General features: G+C 40.5%; 1 non-coding gene across 1 annotated transcript; it reads left to right on the top strand.

Moving 5' to 3' along the window:
- The first annotated feature begins 4544 nt into the window (after positions 1–4544).
- On the top strand, positions 4545–4637 carry trnar-ucu (transfer RNA arginine (anticodon UCU)). The gene is made up of 2 exons: positions 4545–4581; positions 4602–4637. It is a non-coding gene; the product is annotated as a tRNA-Arg (tRNA).
- The last annotated feature ends 19457 nt before the right edge of the window (positions 4638–24094 follow it).

The raw sequence follows: 24094 nt of genomic DNA, 5'->3' as shown, positions 1-24094 counted from the left end.
CCACGTTCATCAGAACTCACATGATTATTTTTGCCTGGAGCATCAACCATATGTGTTCATTTTTGCAACAACATCAACAGTAACGAGGTTCTGAATCATTAAGAAATCATTGTAAAACCAACAGAAAGTACAACAGTCCTAGTTATATAACAATTGTAAGTATAAGGATAAACTACTGCAAGGCATTGGTCCACCTGAGCAAATAAGGTCGTAATAATGTTGACACCCCAAAACACAGACACTATGTAACATGCTGTTCCTGGACGGATAGTCCTCCTGCACATCAAACAGTCCGATGTAGTAACTGTGAATTTGGGGTTAGTGTAGTTATCTGACCATTGACAAAGTACAACTATTTTTTACGGCGCAAGTTAAGTAAGTGAAAGTGTTCAAAAACTTTTTATCCAAACCTTTTATCCAAAACTGAGGGGGGTGGGACTGTTCAGTTGAGGGGGCGATTTTGGCATGCCAGTAACATTTTCACAAAACGTCCTAGAGTTACAAAAACACTTACTTTGTGTATAAAGTGCATTGTGTACACACTGTAAGGAATATCAGGGCTGTAGGGGGTCAGATCTACAGTATAGATGTAGTAAACACATTAGTGGAGACGGTGTGTCTGCTCTCTGTATGAGAGCCGGACAGGAAGAATAATCTGGTCTGGGAATAAGAGACCCTCGTTGGAAGAGCGGCGCTTCTCACAGGAGAGAATGAAAAAAAAATATTTTTCAGGGATGCTGATTTTTCTCCTTGGGGGAATTAAAAGCACTTATGGGGACTGACCTCGTGGTGCAACGGTAGTGCATCTGATACCCCATCAAAAAAGTGTGTGTTCAAATCATGTTGAGATCAGCTGATGTATGTTCAGGTTCAGCTGGTGCTGAACCCAGAAATTACACCGTGCAGTCCTGTTTTATCTGTACACCACATAGATAATCTAAATGAAATAACAGAGCAGTACAGAACACGCATTCAGGAAATTACACAGCAAGTCATTTTGAACACGACAAGAGAAAGGGCACACTGCACATCCGTGAAACATCACGTCCGACTTTAGAGACAGTTACATCACAGAATGGAAGTTTCAGGCCCCTTTTTCATTACAGGTTCAAACTAACTTGAAAGTTACAGAGTTTTAGGTCACTTTTGTATTGTAAAAGTGTCTGAAGCCTGTAAATATAATTTGCCCTTTTTTAAATTGTGGATGAAATCCAATCCCATGTACCAAGACCTTACAGTATATTCATGTTAATTAAAATGACTAACGCTATTGGACATTAGCTGGTGCTTTTTGTAACGATTTGCTATTTCATGCTGGAAAGAAGGAAACCCGACCAACGTTTGCTTTCAGGTGCGGTTCATTCACATAATGGACATCAATTTCTGAGTAGCCTGATTTAAAATCACACGAACCCGGTAGAAGTCGAACCTACAATCTCATGATGCAAAATCAGACGCGTTATCCATTAAACCACTGGCCAATCATGTAACTGAATTGCACCATGGTGAGTTCAGCGCTGCAACTAGTAATACACCATCCCATCTAAAATTTCTAAGTGAGAAACGTGTTTTCTACATTTTTATCAGTTTTAAAATATCATCTCTTTAATACAGACAAAGGGTTTGTGTGTCACTTTGAAATTCTGATTGACTTAGAATTCAAAGAAAAAGATGTTTTCTTCAACAACGCAGTGAAATTATGACATCTTTCACTCTACTTCTCTCTTGTAGTAAAGCAGACCTTGCAGTGTGAGCATTTACTCCAGTAAATTAGGTCATGTATCATGTTAAATCACTTCTTCAAAACAAAACATTTCCTGGTGCACGTTTTCTCCATGAAAAAAAATACATTTTTCCCTTACATGATTTCTCTTTTTTTTTTCCATCAGAGTACAGAAAGAAGAAAAAAGGGAAAAGCAGTGTCGCAAAAAAACTCCATCGCCCTTTGGAGATGTCAAGCTCATCGGATATGAAAAGTGCCCAATAAAAGCAATTTCTCTTCATTTATCTTAGCGTCGGGGCTGCTATTGTGTGTAGAGGAAGCAACTTGCTCAGCCAGCAGACTCACTGCTTACTGAATACAGGTATGTTTTGAGTGTCATGCTGATCGTCTTATAAATGCAAAAGAAACTTTTAAAGCTGATAAAGTTTTCCATTGTAATTTGCATGTAGCTACTGTACAACGTCCCTGGAAGAGAGATTTTATCAGTTGCACGTAATCGGTATTTTTTACTTTTTGTTTAGTACTGGAAATATATATTTTTTTATTTTTCTAAAGAAGATCTCAAGAAGTATTGCCAGGACCTACCTTTAGCACTCAATAGTGATATTAATGGAGTAGAAATGTAAGATAAATTGATGATCTGAGCTAAAATAGTCCTTACATGCCTCCTGTAACAGTGTTCGTATTCATAGCAAGTAATATTCTTTTTCAACCCTAAACGTTGCTATTGCATTAAGCTTTGTGCGACCATTAGAGGTTTCGGTAGCTTCTGGAGAGCGCACTTTTCCAAACTGAAACCTATAAGAACATTGTTCAAGGTACAGCATGTCCCAGAATCGTTCATCGGGACTAGGATTAATATCAATGGAAAGTACTTCAAGATTTAACTGAAATATTAAAAGAGTAGGAAAGCATTTAAAATAGAAAAAATCAGTTCAGATGATATTTAATTTTTGAGAAATGGGCACATACTGTACATCAGCTCAGTGAGCAGTGTGAGGTGCTCTCCTGGAGATGATGTTAAATTAGTTAAAATCATGTGATAGTTGAAAAAGCTTAATACTTAGTGAAACAGCCAGCACAAACGGTTGCGTTTGTGATTATGTCACTTCTCTACTATAGCAGCGTCGATAAAAGACCCTCTGAAAGCAGTAAAGCACTGCACAACTGAATTCATTGCTATTTGGAGAAATCCACAAACTCGTGTTTTTCATGTGCTTTAAAAGACAGCCATACTCACCGACAAAATAACGACACTGCTGCTGATTTTTTCCGAAGCACAGTTGACCTTTCTGAGCCAATTGATGAAGCTCACCCAGTGAATACTATAGCAGAAGGTGGAGGAAAGTGCAACTTTGTAACTACTGCAACCACAGGAACAACTGCAAGAAGCAGAATCAATTTCCCACCGAATGGTGGTGTTGTCTGAGGTAGGCGATGTGAACGTGTGCAGAGAATCCCACAATCTCTTCAAAACTTGGACAAAGTATTTCTGATGGAGCGCTGTGCGCAAAGATTGAATAAGCTTTGCTCCTGCCAATGATTCTGCGTGAAAAAGCACAGCATTCAAGTTTCAAAGACAAATACACCATGCCTACAGAACCAATTTTAAAAACAATTGCGGCACACTACGATTCACACTGACTCAAAAGTGATCACGGCAGATGTTGTTCCCTGCATAATGCTGAAAGGACCAAAGAGCATTGCTATTGGGAACACAAAATGAGGCTTTTTTATGCCTTGATGTTAAGCTGACAAAGACTATCTTGAAACACCTAGTTCAGTCTCTCGACAGACTGTCAAGCAAAGCTTTTACCCATTAAAGTCGCAATAGAAGGAAGGTCTTAACCCACCAACACTTAGCAGCGGCAAGATTCAAACCTAACCCAGCGAAGAAAATGGAGCACAAACCCAGCACTTAGACCACCCAGCCACACTCCCAAACCTTACTCTTTTGGAGAACGTCGGGTGGGTTCAGCTCTTGTTGTGCGACGCGTTGAAATGACTGCATCTTCGTTTTCCGAGATGTTTCCTATCACATCTTTGTCAGCTCTGAATATAGTGCTTTTTTGGAGCAGGCTTCAGACCTTTTATTTTATTTATAAAGGAAGGCGCATTCAAAAACATGTAATTCCTGTTTTAGAAATGCTTTGGGCGGTGTGTTTTATATAATGCACAAACAGTATTCTGATTGTATACTGTAGACCTGTGTAGCAATCATACTGGACGTGACTGGGATTCTGAAATGTTTCTTGAAAAGGTATTCAGGGCTGCTTGAATCTATAATAAAAAAGTGACCCGAAACTTCCAACCTTCCAATCACTGATGTCGCTCTCCCTAAACCTGTACGTGATGTTTTGCAGATGTGCAATGTGTCTTTACTCCTGTATTAAAAATGACCTCTGTTGTTGGGCGGAGTTGAAGGAGAACTAACTGCACAGAAAAAGTACGTAACGATAAAATATTTCTGCGCGTGAAACACATCAATTGTTCAGCATTTCAAAAATGTTTAATTGAATTGACAAAGAAATCCTCTCCTTAAACTTCGAAAAGGATTATCTGTTGAGCCAGCAGGCGTAACACTGCAGTTGCCCGTTTCTCACAGGTGTTTGAAGTTGTGGATAACATTTAGCAGGTTTGGCGCCGTGGCTTAGCTTGTTAAGACGCCTCACTAAAAACCAGGAGACCCTGGGTGCGAATCCCAGCGGTATCTATTCGTAGACAACAGGCCACTCATTGTCAATATTATGGAGCTTAAAGACAACGGGAGAAGCATGAGTTACAGCTTTCTGTAGCTGTTTTATAGGGCTACATATTGGTTGGCTCTGTGGCGCAATGGAGAGCGCATTGGACTTCTAGACTTTGATAGAATGAAGTCATTCAAAGGTTGTGGGTTCGAGTCCCAACAGAGTCATGTATCATTTTGATTCAACCTTTCAAAATCCTCTAGGGATTAGTGTTGATCCAGTCAAATAAAGGACTTCTTAAGAGTCCACAGTTGAAAATGAACCAGCAGCCACAAGAAAGAAATTAGCACTGGACTGTCATCACATTACTCCTGTCCTGGAGTCCTTGCACTGGCTTCCTGTCAACTTCAAAATCCTCACGCTTACCTATAAGGCTCTCCATGGCTTGGCACCTCAGTACCTGTCTGGGTTATCGCCCTACTCCCCACCTCACAACCTTCGCTCTTCTAATTCTGGTCTCCTATCTGTCCCCCAGTCCATCTACACTCTATGGGTGACAGGGCCTTCTCCTGTTTTGCCCCAAAGCTCTGGATCTTTATCCCCAAGGATATCAGAGAGTCACCTTCTCTAAACTCCTTCAAATCCAGACTCAAAACCCTCTTCTTTAGAAGATCCTTTAATGAACTATTCTTTACCCCTCTGTTCCTACTGTATTTAATACCACCATCTATTGTCTCCTCTAACTGTGTATTCTCATCCTGCTTATCTTGTGTATTTTTTTTAACTTTATTGGTTTCATTCTGTAAAGCACTTTGAAAAGCCACCTTTAAAGGCACTATATAATGTAAAGATTATTATTATTATTAATAATAATAATGAACAGTGCATTTAACACTGAGCACATGCAGTCCTTCTTTGCAAAGGATTGCAAAGGTTGGGAATTAGCCTTTCACTCGTGTTGTTGAAGACCGTATCCCGGCTTTGTTGCAGGAAATGTCTGGATGCCATCACCGGATCAAGGAGAGGATCAGGGTTTTGGGAAGTCTTTTTGATGCCTGACACTGTGTGTTTCCTGGTTGTAACGGGTGTCATTCTGGACCTAAACAACAGAGAACACCGTTGAAATCGCTGAACTGCCTAGCGGACAATTTGTCGCCTTCTTCTGACCTGTATTTAATGCGATTCTCTGAAAACTTGGCACGTTATATCTGTGCTACCTTTATGGAGGGCACACTCATAAGAATCATAGATTCGATCACAAGCATCTAAAAATGAGCATGAGAAAATGACATCACGCTATAAGGCTGAATGGCACAAATTCTCCTGTTCCTTCTGCAGCAAATGTGTGTTTTTTGCTTCTTAACACTGAGATAGTTGGAGATATTTGGCAGCAGTGGGATTCCAACTCACACCCCCAAAGAGACTAGAGCTTTAATCCAGCTCTAAATTAAAAACTGGGTGACTTGTAAGGGCTGGTAGGAGAGGAAAGGTATAAATGCTTCTTTTTTGGACAAAGTCTTTATCTTTACTAAAAGAAGGAAAGAAATATTTGATATTATTTTTTCACCAGTTGTTTTGATCAAATGATTGTAATGCAGTGCCATATTAAGGTATAATATGTACATGAACGTCATGTCTGAGTCGATGATGGCAGCTGAGTATCGCTGGAGGACAGTTCATCATGAGTGTGTAAGCCTGCATAATGAGGGAGAAGAGATCAGCCTCTCTGACGCAGTGTCCAGTGACACTAACCTTCTGTCCTACTATTCTCTGCTAATGTAGAGGGTGAATGTTTATTTAGGTGAATGTAAGGTTTCATTCTTGTAAAATATTTCCGAGCACTTTTTTTGTTGCTGAAAATTAATCCTGTGCATTTGAATGAATTCCGATATTGTCACCTAATTCCATACATTGTTTCATCAAACTAGAACATTTAGAGGAGCTCAGTTGCATTTATGAATTGCATAGTGATAGTATTTCTTTCCATTTAAATACTTCAGTCAAAAATGTAGAGAAGGTGCTCCTGTTTTCACCATTATAAGAACTGTGATGCACCAGTAAAATTTACTCTCATAAATGCATTGTAATTGTATTGTTCTGTTCTGTAACAATCTTGAGTGACACAAACCTTCTGTTTTACTGCACTACACTTCTCCAGAGGCCAGTTCAGCACACAAGGATCCTCAGTCAAACAAACACTGCAATCGCTTGATAAACGCCATTTCTCATCCTTTCTCTTAGTGTCGGTGCTACTATTGTATGCAAAGGAGGCGACTTGACAATGAAATCTTAAAGAGAGTCTTCATGAAGGTGTGCGTCGGCAAGCTCTCCACTGGCAATTGACTGGGCTTGTGAAGAAATCAATCTCATTCAACAACCATACAAATTGCACAGCTTAAGGCACATGAAGCAAAATCTGTGAGCTGATTGACACAAAACAATGTCACTTCACATTATCTGCAAAGTTGTATTGCTTGTCTGACCACCTCTTCCTACATTACAGTGAGCACATATATTTCAGTTTCTTTCCCCCATGTGGAGATGTATCCACTGCCAAAACTGCTGTCTGATTATTTAAATTATCTGTAAAACTGTTACATGACTTCATCTAATTGTAAATTTATAAGACGGTCTGTGAGACATTTGTGAGAATAGCTGAATCCCAGGGCTGGTATGGAATCACACACAGACAGGTCTTCTGTGTGATCTGAGTCCCACTGCTCAGAGCTACAGACTGGTCAAATGGTCACTATTGTAGACACGACCATCGGGCCATCGGCTACAAATAATCAATATACTGATCATAGTGTCTCTACTGGTGTTTATTACATAAATACTATATATAAATAATAAGATAATTCCACACTCATGTGTGTTATAAAACATTTATAAACATTTTGGGAGGCTGACATACAGTAAAGAAAGTAATACTGAAGGGCTGGAAGTCCTGGAAAGCGTTAATAGAACCTTCTTGCTTTCAACCTGGAACAGAGCCCACAACTGCCAGATCAGTGACCCCTGAGCCCAGTTCACAGAGCAGAGAACCAGGAGCTCTTCTATGTCTCTAAGAGGGCTGGGAGGAAGGATAAAAGGGGGAAATGTGACATGAGTCCAGGCTGTTCTGTCTGATATTGTTCATGTAGCAGCACTGATTGTCTGAATATCTTCTGGTTCTGGATTGTGAGGATAGAGAGCAGTACGGAGTTGAGATCCTGTCTGAGTGTGAGTCTGAGCTGTGAATCTGACTGAGAAGAGAATAATGATTTTTTATTCTGCCTGAGAATTTTCCTGAGAATTTTTCCTGAGAATTTTTCTTCTTTTCCAAGTGGTGTTACATCCCCTTCAGATACTCTGCACAGACTGCCAGAGTGAGAGAAGAGGAGAGAGAGATGGACAGCTGCAAAAAAATGCCAGTGATTTTTTCTCCTTTTAACGAAAAGTGGAGAAAAACAACAGCAGTGCATCTCCGTCGGCTTGATTTAGCTTAATACAAGTATTCACTTCCTTTTCTGTAGATTACAGCCTGCGAAAGATGAAATGAAGTTCTTGGTTACTCTTGGTCAGTGGAGAAGAAGTACTGCCAGCTGGCAGGAAAATGACATTATTTTATTTTCTTTAACTACAAACACGTGGGTTGTGAAAAGCAACAGGAATGTGTCCCTGTGCAGCTGTTATACAAAGGGCTGCTGGGTCAAATGCACTCAGGGACGTGCTTCAGATTGTGATGATGTAAACATAATCTCTGATAAAAATTGAAGGGATTTCTTTGCAAACCCTCTTGAATGTTGCAGGAAATGTTTGTGTTTTACTCGTGTGGAACTACAACAAGTAAACAATTAAGTACCTAAGTCAATGTCCAAGAAAACCATCTTCACGTGTGGAATTTTTCTTTAACTGCTGTTGGGAGAATTCATTTATACACCCGTTGTATCGTTAGCAAAATATTTTAAAATTAGAACACAGATTTGTTGGAGAACTTGACAATTCTTGACAATCATTATTAAATAAGCATTATATAAATGTGCGTTGATATTTTTAATATGTACCTTAATTGTAATATATGTAAACACAATTGCTTTGATATGGATGTTCATTTGAAGGATTTGAGGAAACTATCAAGGATGGCAGAACAACCAAAGATACATTTGGGCATCTGCTATTGGTAAAGATGAAATAGCACCGTAAGTGTGAAGCTTGCATACACACGAGAGAAAAAATCAGTTTTAATGCACTTCATTAAACTGATGGTGTGCTTATCAATCATGCATAAAATGTAACGTAGCAGAGAATGGTTTCGATCCATCGACCTCTGGGTTATGGGCTCAGCACGCTTCCGCTGCTGCACTCTGCTATCATAGTGTGATTCAACACAACTGCTTTATCCTTGCTTTCTAAAAGTACGCCCGAGATGAAAAGTCTAAACGGTAAACGCAGACGTCACTTTGAGCACTTGGTGTTTTGTAGTACGAATCATCACCCGCTGCTCTACATGGGCGTGTCTTCAAGATCGTTGAGAACCAAACCTTCTGCTTTCCGAGGCAACTGATTCTTTCGTCGTTAATTCACAAATCTTCAATGAGAATCAGTGAAATGAAAACCAAACACATGTACACACTCGCGTCCTAGCGTGAAAGAAAAATGATGGAAGCATTTGAGAAATAACAAGAGTAGTCCGAACAGCTCCAGCCTATCAACTGCTCTACAAAGTGATCGCTACCTCCACACCCAGTTTATAACACTGAAAATGATTCAGGAAGCACAGCAAAGTTCTAAAAGCAGCGGTTGAAAAGTATCTGGATACATAAAATGACAATTTCTCAAAAGTAAAATCTTCATCTTTTAAATATTGTCATCCATATATTTTCGTTTTTCTCTATTTTTACATAACACGCTTTCGAGAAATAGACTGTCTTGTAATGAAGGCTGCATTAGAAAATGTGTATCTAAATTAAAATCGGGTTTATGACTTTTGCGTTATTCAGCTTTCTTAGCACTTGGGTCTCGATTCAGATGAAAATGAAAGTGTAACGCTTACGGCCGACAGGTACTGTGTAAGAGCTGGCGTACCAGAGCAGGTGACGTCACCGCCCTTCCCTGTGATAGCAGGACCACAGCTACTGGGCTGAAAAGAGATCTCTCTTTAGCTCACGGGGCTAGGTCGCTGCAGAGAGACGCGGAAGTCCCGGGTTCGAGCCCCAGACGGTGTGGGGCCGACCTGATGCGGCAAGGGCGCCCGCCTGAGCCCCCGTTGCGTTACAAAAGCAACAGAGGAGTAAGTTTTCCTTTTCTAAATCAAAGGTGATCTGCTCACAAGGAAGTATAAAAACTTCAGCGTTTACATTTTGAAGACCCCAAATTGTCGAAACACTGTGGCTGTGATCTTTTTTCAGGTTTCATGAAATTCTTCACATATTTGAAATATTTTATTCGGGTTCGCCTAATACACGGTGCAAACCTTACCTGCAGCAAAACGATGTGGCACATGAAGCCGTTTTGTTTATCGGTTGTAAGGATTGAGGAGCGTACTACAAATCGAGCAAGCGAAAAGAAAATTAAACAGGAGTCACTTTTTGGATTGCTAATCCATTGTGCTCTGCTCGTCTAGGTTCAAATCCCATCCTTGTCATGGTTAAGGCCTGAGACGTGTGTGTTTTTTCTAAACGGTGTTTGCATTCGTTTCCTCTTTTACTACTGTACTGGAGCAGTAATATTTCTAGCGGTGGACGAACATGGTATCACAGGCTGACAGCAGGAACACGTGGCCACAAGCTGCAGTACTGTACATTGGTTTGGGAACAGCAATAACTTTCCTGTGGAGACAGGTGTGCCGGAATTAATACAGCTCTTTCGAGCGGAAAGAGTAACAAGAACTGACTTAAACTTACCAGTTATGTTCAATAGCTAAAAACACAAAACCAACCTCTTCAGTGGTTGAATCTAAATTACAGAAGCCAATGCTGCCATCAAGGAAAAATAAATAAAATCCTGAGTTATGTAGTTTTGAGACTAAATATCTGACTTTCAGCTTGAAGCGGTACAATGGATTCCAGGTCACATTCGTTCTTGATTCAGGATATATTAGAGTGTGCTAATGGTTAAAGCTGTGTTTACATGAGGTACAAACGGTAACCTTTTAATTCCGAGAAGAAAGTCAGATTGTGCGCATTTCTCAGCGTGCACATTGTCAGGAACACTAAACCCACAGTGCCAGCAAACCTTTCGATAGTCTGTAGGTACTGCCATTGCAAATGTAACAGGTTGTTCATACACACATATGATATCGTTGCTATCTCGTAATTAGGAGATAATTTGGTATTTCTTAATTAAGATAACTCAGGATTTTTTTCCTTGGTGGCAACAATGCGCTTCTGCAATAAATCATAGACTCTGCTTTCAAAATAGCTGCACCAGGCACTTGGACACAGATAAACACGGATTTAAAATTCAGGAATATGAATAGTCAATTGCTTACAGTTGGGTTTTTTACGTTTCGTATTTAGCGATTTGTGTATCAATATTTTAACAATTCATTAAAATGCTAACAATGTGTAAAATAAAAACAACAGCACCGTTAAATGCTGGGGAGACGGGTAGTTTTTTTAACAATCAGATTCCAATCTCTAATGCTGTGTGTGAGAGCTTACATAACTTTCCTTTTCTCACATTTTCTGACGACTATTCCAAAGGGGCACCCTGTCAACTCCTAATACTGTACTTTTAGAAAATTGCCTGCGTTTGATTATTGTCGTTTTATTTTTTAAAAAAGTTCAATATTGATCATAACTAAAGAAAATAATGATCACAAACAAAAAAAAAGGGCTGAAGATGCGAGTCGCTCTTGAATCAGAGCTGGGTGACACGGGCTTCTGTTCTGATGTGGTTGTACGAGAAGCAGGAGGAATCGCTTCAATCGTATGGAGGATGAATCAGGAGCGAGACATGTCAATCAGGCAAGAGTTGAACCTACAATCTCCTGTTGAAAAAGCGTTATCTATTAAGCTGCTGGCCCTGGTCTTATGACTTAACTTCACCATAGTGAACTCAGCGTCACTACTAGTAATACATCACTTCCAGTCCAAAATTTCGAAGCAAAAAAATATAATATATATAATTATACGTATATATAATATCTTTAAAAAAGACAAAGGGTTTGTGTGTCACGCTAAAATTCCGCTTCATTTTGAATGCAAATAAAAACCATTTTCTTCCAAGAAATCATAATTTTTTCCCATCCTTCATACTATACATGTCTCTTGTAGTAGTAAAGCATTTTGATTTAAACCAAATAATACATTAAAGGTTTCATCTATACACTTATACTTACTCTGCTATGCAGCGGAGCCTGATACACGATACCGTCCGGTTTTAGCCTCACAGACACGTCCCGACTCCTGCTGAACGATCACCGATCAATAACATTTGAACTCTGCTCCTGCGCTCCAGTTCATTTGCGAGAGGAGAAGACACTGAAATAGTCGTGTGAAAGTGGATTGTGCACCTGCGCCGCTGCTGTAGTAGTATCATGCAAATACCCATACTAATCCGCCACACACTGGAAGCTCTGAAAGGCAACGTAAATATTGCTCTGCCAGTTGGTGGATTACGTATACACGCTATATTTCAATTTAAATATAAATTGAACCTATCAAAAAAATCGATTTTAGATTCAAAATCGATTAATGTTAAAACTGATAAAGCTAATGCTTTTTTTCAGGGATATATCTGCTTTATTTAAAAGAAGGCTATCGCGATTGTGAAAATTAGATAAGGTGTACCAGCACAGGGAGTGAGAATGAGCTCAGTCCAGCTCCCAGCAGAATCCGTTCTGGTTTGGTCACTGTCAGACTGTTTGGATCGCAATGTGAAAAAAAAAAATCACTCTCATCATGTGACTTCAACTAGAGGAAGGGAAGATATCGTGTTTAAAAAAATCAGGACTGAAGATAATGGGAACAGAATGCGGGGCCTCACACTTATCAAATTATAAAATAATAATTATTAAAATATCAGGTTGTTTTATGCAGCATTTTGTGCATAGTACGTCTTATTTATCTTACAATAAAACAACAGCCTACTGTAGGTCACGCATTGACATATGCACGAACACGCGAAATGTCTCACTCCTGATTCAGCTCATGCTCCATAGGAGTGAAGAGATTCCTCCTGCTTCTTGTACAACCATATCAGAACAGAAGCCCGTGTCACTCAGCTCTGATTCAAGAGCGCATCTTCAGCTTTTTTTTGTGATCATTATTTTCTTTAGTTATGATCAATATTGAACGTTTTCGAAAAAAAAGAAAAATAATCAAACACACAGGCAGGTTTTCGAAAAGTATTAGGAGTTGACAGGGTGCCCCTTCGGAATAGTCGTCAGAAAATGTGAGAAAATGTAAGTTACGTAAACTCTTACACACAGCATTAGAGATTGAAATCTGATTATAAGAAAGTGACCTGTCTCCCCGTCGGTAATCAAACCCCAGTTTCCCGTGTGACAGGCAGGGATACACACCACTTTACTAACTAGGAGCGCTTGCTAGCTAGGCATTTACTCTTAAGGCTACTACTGTTTCGGATTTTGACTTTTATTTTCATTCCTTCCAGAGGAGCGCATGAAAACGAGTTTCCAGCTGTGCCATCCTCACTCCTCCTCTTCTGTTGTCACAGCTCCTCCTTGTGCACTACCAACACCCATGGAGTCGGTTCTGTCATCTTTACTAATTAGGTTTTCAAAAGCTGGAAGTAGGGCACAAGACACGCGAATGCTATAAGCATCCTTATCTGCTTCCAGCTGCGAAATGTCATTCGTGGACGCTGAAGAATTGATTTCCAAGGCAGCAGTTTCAAGCAACTTAGCGTTTTAAAAGTAGAGTAGTGCATTTCCATGTTTATGCAGGCACACGACGACGTAAGGAGATTGCAGTACTCGGCAGGACTTGAACCCGCACAGGGAGACCCTGATGGACTTCATGTCCATCACCTTAACCACAAAAACACAGCAGAACTCTTCAAACCAGATGAAACTGGCAACTTTAGTGTTCCCATCTCTTTCCACTACAGGCTTCCGCTTTACTAACTGAGATATCGGAGAAGCGAAAGCTTATTTTACACATACAGCCCAATCTCAAGGTTGTGAATTCGAGCTCCATGCTGGCGAGAAATTCCATAGGTAATGATAAAATTTACTTGCATGATAATCAATAGAAATATTAAGAAACTATTCCCGATACCAGTTTCACACTGACTTTGTAGGTGAAGTGTTCTTTATGAGAATAAGGTTTGGTATGCGATCAATAACAGCACCGGAAAGAAAAGACCTGTCACTAAGGGAATTCACTAAGTGAAGCCAAGACATAATCAGAAAATAGACATCAAGAAAATTTTAATCCTTTTGCATATTCTTTAGTGTTTTTATATATACATACCGATAGACGTTCAAGGCGTTCTAGTTGCTGTACTCTTCCTAGATTATCTAAACAAAATCACAGTACAGTACAGGACACGCAGTGAGGACCTCACGCAACGACTACTCTTGACAACAACAAAAGTAAAGGCACATGGCACATCTGTGGCACATCATGTCCGAGTTTAGTGACAACTACCTTAGAGATTGTAAGCTGGGAAGCTTTTAGATCACTTTTTTAAAGGTTCAAGCAGACCTGAAGAGACATTTCAGAATCCCAGTCAAATCCAGTATGATTGCTGGATCCCTTGAATTCATCTGAACTATAGTAAAGCTCTGCAGTCCATGATTAGAATACTGTGGGTGTGTTGTATAAGCCATACCACCCAAAATAGTTTGAAAACAGGAGATGTATTCTCATTTAGGAATGTGATATAAAATGAAATGGTCTGGGAAGAGTCCTACGTTTGAACAGTTCGAAATAGACGTAAAAGGGTATTTACAGACTCTTTCAAAATGTAAGAACAAGCTGTGCGGAACTTATCTTTATTTACCTTGTGTAATAATTTTTCATAAAGTGTAATTGTATTATAGCATGTGCCCCTGAAGATGTTATTGATATGTTATATGTGCTCTTGTTTGTATTGTATGTATTTTTGTTGTTCACATAAAAAGTTTTAAAAAAAAATTTTCAGATGTGGCTGCTGTAAAATTAAATGACATCAAGGGTGCTGCACACAGAGGTCTGAACCCTGCTCCACAGAAGAACTTTATCCAGAGGTGTTAAAGAAGTCGAGATCTCGCCATGAAAGGGGAAGCATCTCAGAAAAAGCAGGTGCAGTCGGTTCGACGGTCATAACGCCACTAAGTCGGATGACAAGAGCAAAAGCCACCCGGCTTTCTTCGGGAAAGTAATGAGACAAAGAGCCTTGGACTGGCTGAGCAGTAAAAGGCGCTAGATTAAGACTCCAGTCTTGTCAGTGGTGTGGGTTCGAGTTCCAATGCTACCAGGTGCTTCTGTCGAGACCCACATTCAATTGACTTCAACAAAAAGGAGAGAACTGCTTTTTGGCAGTCTCTCGAGAAACTAAGCAAAGTGTTTAAAGATACCTTGTCAGCTTGATATCAAGGCAGAAAACAAAAACCTTCTTGCGTCTTCTCAACCCAAATGCGCTTTGCCACCTTTTGCGTTAAGCAGGGAAAGACGTCTGCCGAGATCACTTTTGTGTCAATGCAAATCGTAGTGTGCCCTCCGTTTTAATGTTGGCTGTGCTGGCGTGCTGCTTCTGTCTGTGAAACTTGAATGTTCTGCTTCTTCACACCGAATCGTTGGCGGGGGTTGAGCTTGTTAAATCTTTGCGCATCGCGCTCCTTTGGAAGTACTTTGTCCAAGTTCAAAAGCGATCGTGGGACTTACTTCATACGTTCAAAAAACATACCTTTGCAAGATTTCTGTTTCATCTTTCGCACGCTTTATAGATTTCTTTCAAAACAAGTTGTTCCAGAAAGGAAACGAACACTTGCATTCACCTGAATTAAAAGGGATGGGATTTGCCCGTAACGATAAATTCTGTACAGTAAGACAGGAAGAAAGGCACCGCTGGGAATCGGACCCAGGATCTCCTGTTTACTAGGCAGGCGATTTAGCCAACTAAGCCACGGCGCCGACAAAGTGCTGTCCTTTGACAGCCACTTGGACACGTCTCAACTGCTCTGAGACATCTGCGTTCGGTGTGCACCGAGCCTGCTCGCCTTGCAAGTTGCCTCATTTACATGCGATAGCTCCAGCACTAAGAGAAAGGATGAGAAATGGCTTTTATCTGGCACTTTTCATGTCAGAGGATCTCAATCTGCTTTCCGTGTACAAGAGAATGTCCAACTCATGTAGCTAAAGACGTAGACGACAGTGCTCCGCTGAAATCTTGATCTCACAACCCTCGGCATGACTCCGCTGTGTTCTGCTTTAGACAAAGGGGGGAAAAGACTTCTTTCATCACACGTTTTGCACTGTTTACGGTGTTTGCAGTGCTCTTTCTTAAATGAAAACAAGGAATCGGCACCATATGAGGTGAGACTAGATAATATTGGAACAAGTAGCCTCGCCATTCCATGCGTGACGTGAGCAAAGTGTAATTCCTGTCTTTATAGTGTGCTTGTTAGAGACTTAGCTGGCACCCAGAGCGCTTTAAATCCGGGAGTCAGCAGCCCAAGACAAGAGAGCTTCCTTCGTCTATGTTTTTTGCGTGAAGGGGGGAAACCATGCATGTGCTGCAAACGATCTTAGTATCGAAGTGCCGTCCTACATAACCGATCCGAACAATCTGCTTTACAGAGGAGCAATGCCGGAGCTTATCGTTGGCAAACTGAAGACCAGGCCGACCTCTTCTGTGACTCTTGAACACTGAATCTCAAGGTTGTGAATTCAAGCTCCACGCTGGCGGGAAATTCCATAGGTAATGATCACATTTCCTTGCATGCTAATCAAAAGAAATATTAAGAAACTTTTCCCGATACCAGTTTTTTACAAAAGTAAAGGCACACGGCACATGTGTGCCACATCACGTCCGAGTTTAGTGACAACTACCTCAGAGATTGTAAGCTGGCACAAAACAAAGTTTCAGATCAGATCACTTTTTTTTATCAAAGGTTCAAGCAAACCCAAATACTTTTGCAAGAGACATTTCAGAATCCCAGTCAAATCCAGTACGATTGCTGGATCCTTCGTATTCGACTGAACTACAGATGCAGCCATTCAAAATGCGCGGTAAAAACCCGCGGTACAGTAACCTACCCACAAGCCACCGCGGGGCACCGGAGGGCACCGCAGGGCAAGTGATTGGCTGGCCAAAATGACCGACAGGGGCACTCGTGGTGCATTGGTTGGTAGTCCAAAGATTTAATCATTTAATGTCTTTACTGTGCACATTTTAATCCGCTTAGTTTTGAATATTTATATGGATTTTACCACTAAAGGGAAATGTTAGTAGCTGAGCATAAAAAGAAGAGGAGCATAACGCATCTGAAGGTCATAAACGATATTAATTTAGGAACATAAACATTACTGTATGTATGTAAACTGTACTGTGTATGGCTGGTCTTGGTAGTTTAAAGAAAAAATACACACCAGTCTTCCATTTCTCCCTAAACATTTTAAGCATGAAAGTTTTATGAAACGGTACCCAAATATGCGATTGCTGTATAGAATGAATTTTAATTTAAAAAAGTTATTTAACATGAACATTAAGCTGTTTACATCCTCCGCCTGAGAACAGTCACCCGTTGCTACCCAACGCAGAAACACAGCCACTAACTAGCAAAGAGAGGACATTAGCTACCCAATATGATAAAGAAATAAATGATTATTTTATTTATTTCTTTTGCACATTTATTTGAACATTTCCATCGATTGTACAAGCACTTGGAAACTGTCCAATCCCTAGTTCATCAGGCATTTTACCGGTCTGGCGCCGGTCTGTGTCTTCCAGGATATAATGCCAGCGAACTCTTGTTTTTATGTCCACTATAACAGACAATCTCCTTTGCTTTTAACCGAGCGTTTAATAATTTCCTAAAATGAAAATGATTTACTTTATTTCCCTCACGGGATCAATAAAAGTATCTATCATCTGTCTAAACTATGGGACAGAATTCTGGGGTCTCCCCATACCAGAGATTATGGTAGGGCTTCAGAATGGTGATTGGCTGACACCATCTGACACCCCTCTGATTGGAGAAAAAAGACGTGCTGGTTTGCTATACATACTGTACCCGGAAGAGGATTTCTTTCTATTCAAAACGTGTATTTTAAAAGTTTAAGAAGTAAAAACCTTACAGCGTTCACAGATTTCTAAACTGATCAGGATCGTTATCTTTGTCTTATGCATAATAATGTTCACCGCTCTGTCCAGCAAATTAATAATAAACTTTATTTTATATAGCGTTTTAAACGAATAAGTAATTAGATTGCTCATAAACCTAATCACTTGCTTTTTCTTTTTATTTAGGCTCAGATTTCAACTATAGATCTAGTATAGTATTAATAACTATAGTATTAATAACCATAATAACAACCAACCAACAAAAACAACCATATAAACATAATACCAACCAAAAACATAGATAACAACCACAATACAAAATCAAATAATCAAACCATTTTACTCTCGCAAAGTCCTCCAATTATCATAATCCCGCCCCTTATGCAAAACCAAACCTTCCTCCCATCCCAGTTTATCCTGTTTATCATAAACAAAATCCACCTCAATTTTCAACATAAAGCATTACACAAAATCAATACCTCAACAACGATAATTCACAAACAGCCAGAACATGTAACTACACACTCCCAAACATACCTAATTTCCATAGCCCCGCCCCTTATGTAAAACCAACATCCCTCCCCTGTTCTCTCTCTCCCCTGGCGGTTGTAATTGTTTTTATTTTCAAATAAATTTTAGCAAAGTCATGTATTTTAAAAATCTTAAGATTTTTATATTTATGTCTTTATTTAGTGGTTTCATTAGTGACAAAGGCTAAACTTTCTTGGAAAAATGTCTTTTATGTAAACCATGTTTGCTATTAATTCATTCAGGGCTAAAATATGTTCATTGTCTTCTAATGAAAGAAGGGTTCCTTTCGCCGTAGTCGGGAGCCTAGCCTTTAACTAGTAAGTACTGTATTTACTGGGTTTTTGAGGGGGGGGAGGTGTCTTTCGCTGGAAATCTCGCCTCCTACTTTGAAAATACCCGTGAAACCGGTTCAATTCGTCACAGCCAGCACTCCTGCAGAGACGGGGGTTGTACTTGCAGTGTATACAGTACACGCGTTATGCTCTTCGTTAATGTCTGTGAAGTTTTATTTAATCTCTGAGCCATACTGATTCTTCTGGATGCCAGTTTCCGCCAGGGAGTAAAAAAAAAAACACACTATGGTATTCTCTCCAATGCAGTGCAGTTAAAAACATACCTCTGATGCTGCTCCTAAATGAATATCGTTTATGACCATCAGAAGCTTTATGCTCCTTTTCTTTTTTCCAGTGGATTGAACAGGGAGAGGCATTTCATGATGTACTTTTCACTGATGAAACAACAGTGGCTCTGGAACAGTTTTCAACCAAGTCGTTTTATAAAAAGGGGAGATATGTACACGTTACTGAAGCTAAAAGTTTAGCCTTTGTCACTAATGTAACCACTAAATAAAGACATATAGAAATCCCTACGTTACAGACTGTATATGGCTGGTATTGGTAGTTTAAAGGAAAAATACACACCAGTATTCCACTTTCTCCCTAAACATTTTAAGCATCAGAGTCTTACATGTGGTTATTTCGGAAACGTTTGTACGTGCTCCTTCTGACCATGTTACTGTTTACTGTTACTGACCATATTAAGTTTAAGTGCCTGTGGGCACTTTTCCTGTCCGTGGGGGGTGGACCGTCTTTCATTAGAAGGTTAGTCTGTTCTACTCTGAGAATGCAGAGGGGGTGGAAAGTGCCCGCGGTCATTTAATTAGTATTAAAATTCACACTGATTCCCTTGCGAAGATACGGACATAGGAATATTCGTGCGTGGTCAAAAAATGGCATAAAAACGACAAAGTGAAGGCTGTGAAACATTCACAATGTACTTTATACACAAAGCAAATATACCCCCCCCCCCTCTCAATTCAATTCAAGCTGCTTTATTAGCATGACAGATGGGTACAATCAGTGTTGGGTATTTACTTTGCTTTGAGATGCCACTTTTAAAGGTGATATATAAAATCAAGGCTTTAACTTGCTTTAACTCCGCAAGTCTGAGTTCTTGTGTCTGTCCTATCCGAACCCGAAAGTATTACAATATGTATCTTTATAGCAGGTGGTGTACAGCTTTTAAGTATAGATTACACTTTTCTAAAATGTATTTAAAAAATAAAAACGATTACAATCTAATCTTTCCACGTTTGATCCCAAAATAAATCTAAACGGGGAGAAAGCTATGCTGAAAGTTTATTAAGATACTTAGAAGACAAAGATATCAATTTATGTTGCATTTGTCTGATTGTGAATCAAAAAACACATATATTTAAACCCGCATTTGCGATTTAAATCAAAACGTTATTTAAATCAATATAAATGTTTATATTGTAACACCTAGGTGACTATTCATTGTTATTAAAATGACTTAAATTCGATCATGTTGTGATATTTAGAAATATAAATTTGTTTGGTGCGAGTGAGGTTTTATTTAATCTCTGACTCAGTGATGGCCTGGCATGGTGAGGTGCGCTGGCAGCTATGTGGTGTTACGCAGTGGTGGCCTGACACGGTGAGGTGCCCTGGCAGCTGTATGATGCAGTGGTGGCCTGGCACGGTGAGGTGCGCTGGCAGCTGTGTGATGCAGTGGTGGTCGGGTATGTAGAGGTGCACTGGCAGCTGTGTGTTGTGATGAGTGGTGGCCTGGCACGGTGAGGTGCGCTGGCAGCTGTGTGATGCAGTGGTGGCCTGGCACGGTGAGGTGCGCTGACAGCTGTGTGGTGTGGCGCAGTTGTGGCCTGGCACGGTGAAGTGCGCTGGCAGCTGTGTGATGCAGTGGTGGCCGGGCACGGTGAGGTGCGCTGGCAGCTGTGTGATGCAGTGGTGGCCGGGCACGGTGAGTTGCGCTGGCAGCTGTGTGGTGTGACGCAGTGGTGGCCTGGCACGGTGAGGTGCGCTGGCAGCTGTGTGATGCAGTGGTGGTCGGGTATGTAGAGGTGCACTGGCAGCTGTGTGTTGTGACGCAGTGGTGGCCTGGCACGGTGAGGTGCGCTGGCATATAATGAATATATTCATGTGCATCCAACACACAGTTCAACACTAGCAACTACACAAAATCTAAAATATGAGCTCTACTTGCCACTTACAATACCAACAGTACCAGCTAACTTTAGTAGTGACATTTTCATGGATCTTTTTAACAATAAAATTTACAACATCAGACTTCAGACACAATTAAACAGGCCTCAAAAAAGTCTGGTACAAACATTTTCAGCATGGTGAAACATGGTGAACATTTCCACCACTGCGTCACACCACACAGCTGCCAGCGCACCTCACCGTGCAAGGCCACCACTGCATCACCCAGCCGCCAGCGCACCTCACCGTGCCAGGCCACCACTGCATCACACAGCTGCCAGTGCACCTCACCGTGCCAGGCCACCACAGCGTCACACCACACAGCTGCCAGTGCACCTCTACATACCCGACCACCACTGCATCACACAGCTGCCAGCGCACCTCACCGTGCCAGGCCACCACTGCATCACACAGATGCCAGCGCACCTCACCGTGCCATGCCACCAGCTGCGTCAAACCACACAGCTGCCAGCGCAACTCACCGTGCCCGGCCACCACTGCATCACACAGCTGCCAGCGCACCTCACCGTGCCAGGCCACCACAGCGTCACACCACACAGCTGCCAGCGCACCTCACCGTACCAGGCCACCACTGCGTCACACCACACAGCTGCCAGCGCACCTCACCGTGCCAGGCCACCACTGCGTCACAACACACAGCTGCCAGTGCACCTCTACATACCCGACCACCACTGCATCACACAGCTGCCAGCGCACCTCACCGTGCCAGGCCACCACTGCGTCACATAGCTGCAAGCGCACCTCACCGTGCCAGGCCACCACTGCATCATACAGCTGCCAGGGCACCTCACCGTGCCCGGCCTCCACTGCATCACACAGCTGCCAGCGCACCTCACCGTGCCAGGCCACCACTGCGTCACAACACACAGCTGCCAGTGCACCTCTACATACCCGACCACCACTGCATCACACAGCTGCCAGGGCACCTCACCGTGTCAGGCCACCACTGCGTCACACATATTTCAGCGCCATATATTTCATGGATATTATGGAATATAATGGATGGATATCTTAGTTATCTTTCTAGTTCACAGGTTTGCATGCATAATTTAATTTTGAAAGCCACTGAGACATCAGGTACTACTGTTGTATTTATGAAAAAGAAACAAAACAAAAAACATACTAACAACTGTGCCATCCTACTCCTTAGTTAATACATTTTATTATTCCTAAACAGTTAACATTGTTAGCAAAATATTTTGAATTATATTTAACCCTATTTTTTCTTTAGTTTTGTATTTAACTTATTATATGATAGTCAGACTTAATGTATATTTGAACAATGAAAATATATTTTTACAAGATTTTACATTAAGCACTTAAAATTAATATGGTTAATAATAGTAAACTGTAACATGCTGTAACAAGATCGGTTAAACTGCGAAGAAAATGCTTTCAGAGAAAATGTTTCAGGTGTGAAGAACATAGATCTCCAATGCAATTTCAACCAAACCTGTTCCCACACACCCTGCCCCCACTACCATTAGAATATACACAAACATTTTAGCGTTTCATTCTGAGCAGAAGACCCTCACACGTGAAGAGTGCTGGCTGTGACGAATTAAACCGGTTTTACAGGTTTCAATCACAGACCATGTGACATGGGACTCAGTAGACTACAGTAACACCGTATTTGATAACGCTATAAAAACGCTATAAAATAATGTGACTTGGCACAGTACAAAAATAAATGCTGACCATGACTTTAGAAGCATAAATTGCCTTACACTCAATTTAAACACAAGCTGTCTTTAGCCCTCTAAGCTGGTTCATACAGAAATGTAGAGATCCAGGCTCAGAACACACAGCTTCATTAGCGAATACATATGCAGGACAACTACAGAAGACGTTTTACAGAGGATGGATTTTTAGAAACATCCCATCAGACATCCCATCATATTCACAACGTGAAATCTAGAAAATAATATTACGTAACCAAAATCCGCAATATGGAAACAGAACCTGTGTAATTGTTGATAGATGATGTACTCGTAACATTTTTTCAAGACGAACTACAACATTTAAAAAATGACTTGTATGTACTTGATATCTCTAATCAATCCACGGGTCCCAGCACAAAACGAAACTAAAACGCATACCGTTTCGCGCTTCTTATTAGTTGCTCAAAAGTAATTTGACCGTATGAAATGCATAATATAAACCTAGAAACATATACGTGAGCAGTACTTAAGCACTGTAGTATCGGTGTTAAGACATACCTCTCAAATACTGTAAATCAAGTTAAAAATATCTCAAGACCGATTCTGGTCATAATGAAACCATGTTTCGTGTATGTTTTCTTTAAAGTACCGAGACCAGCCATATACTGTATGTTTATGTTCCAAAATTAATATCGTTTATGGCCTTCACACGCGTTGCAGTATGCTCCTATTCTTTTTATGCTCAGCTACTAAGATTTCCCTTCAGTGGTAAAATTAGATATGAATATTCAATACTTAAACGGGCACAGTTAAGACATTAAATATACATATACATACTGTATACAGTACAGTTTGCATACGGTAATATGTTTATGTTACGCGATTAAAAAATAAATAAATAAAAAGTCCAGCACCAGCTGGATTCGAACACACAACCTGCCAGTTGGTAGTCACGCACCTAGACCAGTAGGCTACAAGACAGCTCGCATAAACAGGCAGGCGAAACAGCCCTACACAGCCCTGCCGCAGTACACGGATATAATCATACCGTTATTAAATTCTTGAGATACGCGATTCCATATTATATTCCTTTTTAATCAAATTCTAAAAGTATGCTTGTTGACTCCGGTATCACGTTAGTTAAAGACTTCGAAGCTTACAATGTTTAGGGAGAAATGGAATACTGGTGTGTATTTTTTTCTTTAAAGTGCCGATTCCTGGAACACCCCTCTGAAGTGGTTCCATAAGAAAAGAAAGCGTTGATAAATACAAGTGTCTTTTAATACACTCTTTGCTGTGCTCTTGAGGATCCTTGTGATATTTTAAGCTCTAGTTGAATGATAGGTGTCGCATTTTAAATCATTTTCGTAGTAAGAAATTATTAAACGCTCTGTTAAAAGCAAGGAAGTTTTTATGCCCGTTGAAGTAAAACAAAATGCCTGACAAAGTATGGCTTGGACAGATTCCAAGTGCTTGTACAAATGTGCTAAAGAAATTATACTTTGAGTATACAGCTTGTCCAAAGTCATCCATTATTAATACTATTAGTAATATCTTCAGTAAAGGCTTTTAATGCATAAATATTTCTGATAAAGGTAAGTTGTGTACTTTTGTCCAACTGAGCAATCTTGCTTTCATAAAATATACCAACATTTTAATGACTGATGATTAACATGCTGTAATACACAGTTCAAAATTAAAGGCTCAAATGCTGTACATGAGAGGTTAAGC

Source organism: Atractosteus spatula, chromosome 10 (genome assembly GCF_055471065.1).
Source record: "Atractosteus spatula isolate fAtrSpa1 chromosome 10, fAtrSpa1.hap1, whole genome shotgun sequence".
NCBI classification, from domain to species: Eukaryota; Metazoa; Chordata; class Actinopteri; order Semionotiformes; family Lepisosteidae; genus Atractosteus; species Atractosteus spatula.
Note: the sequence above shows the minus strand (reverse complement) of the source record. Positions and strands in the feature narration are given on the sequence as shown.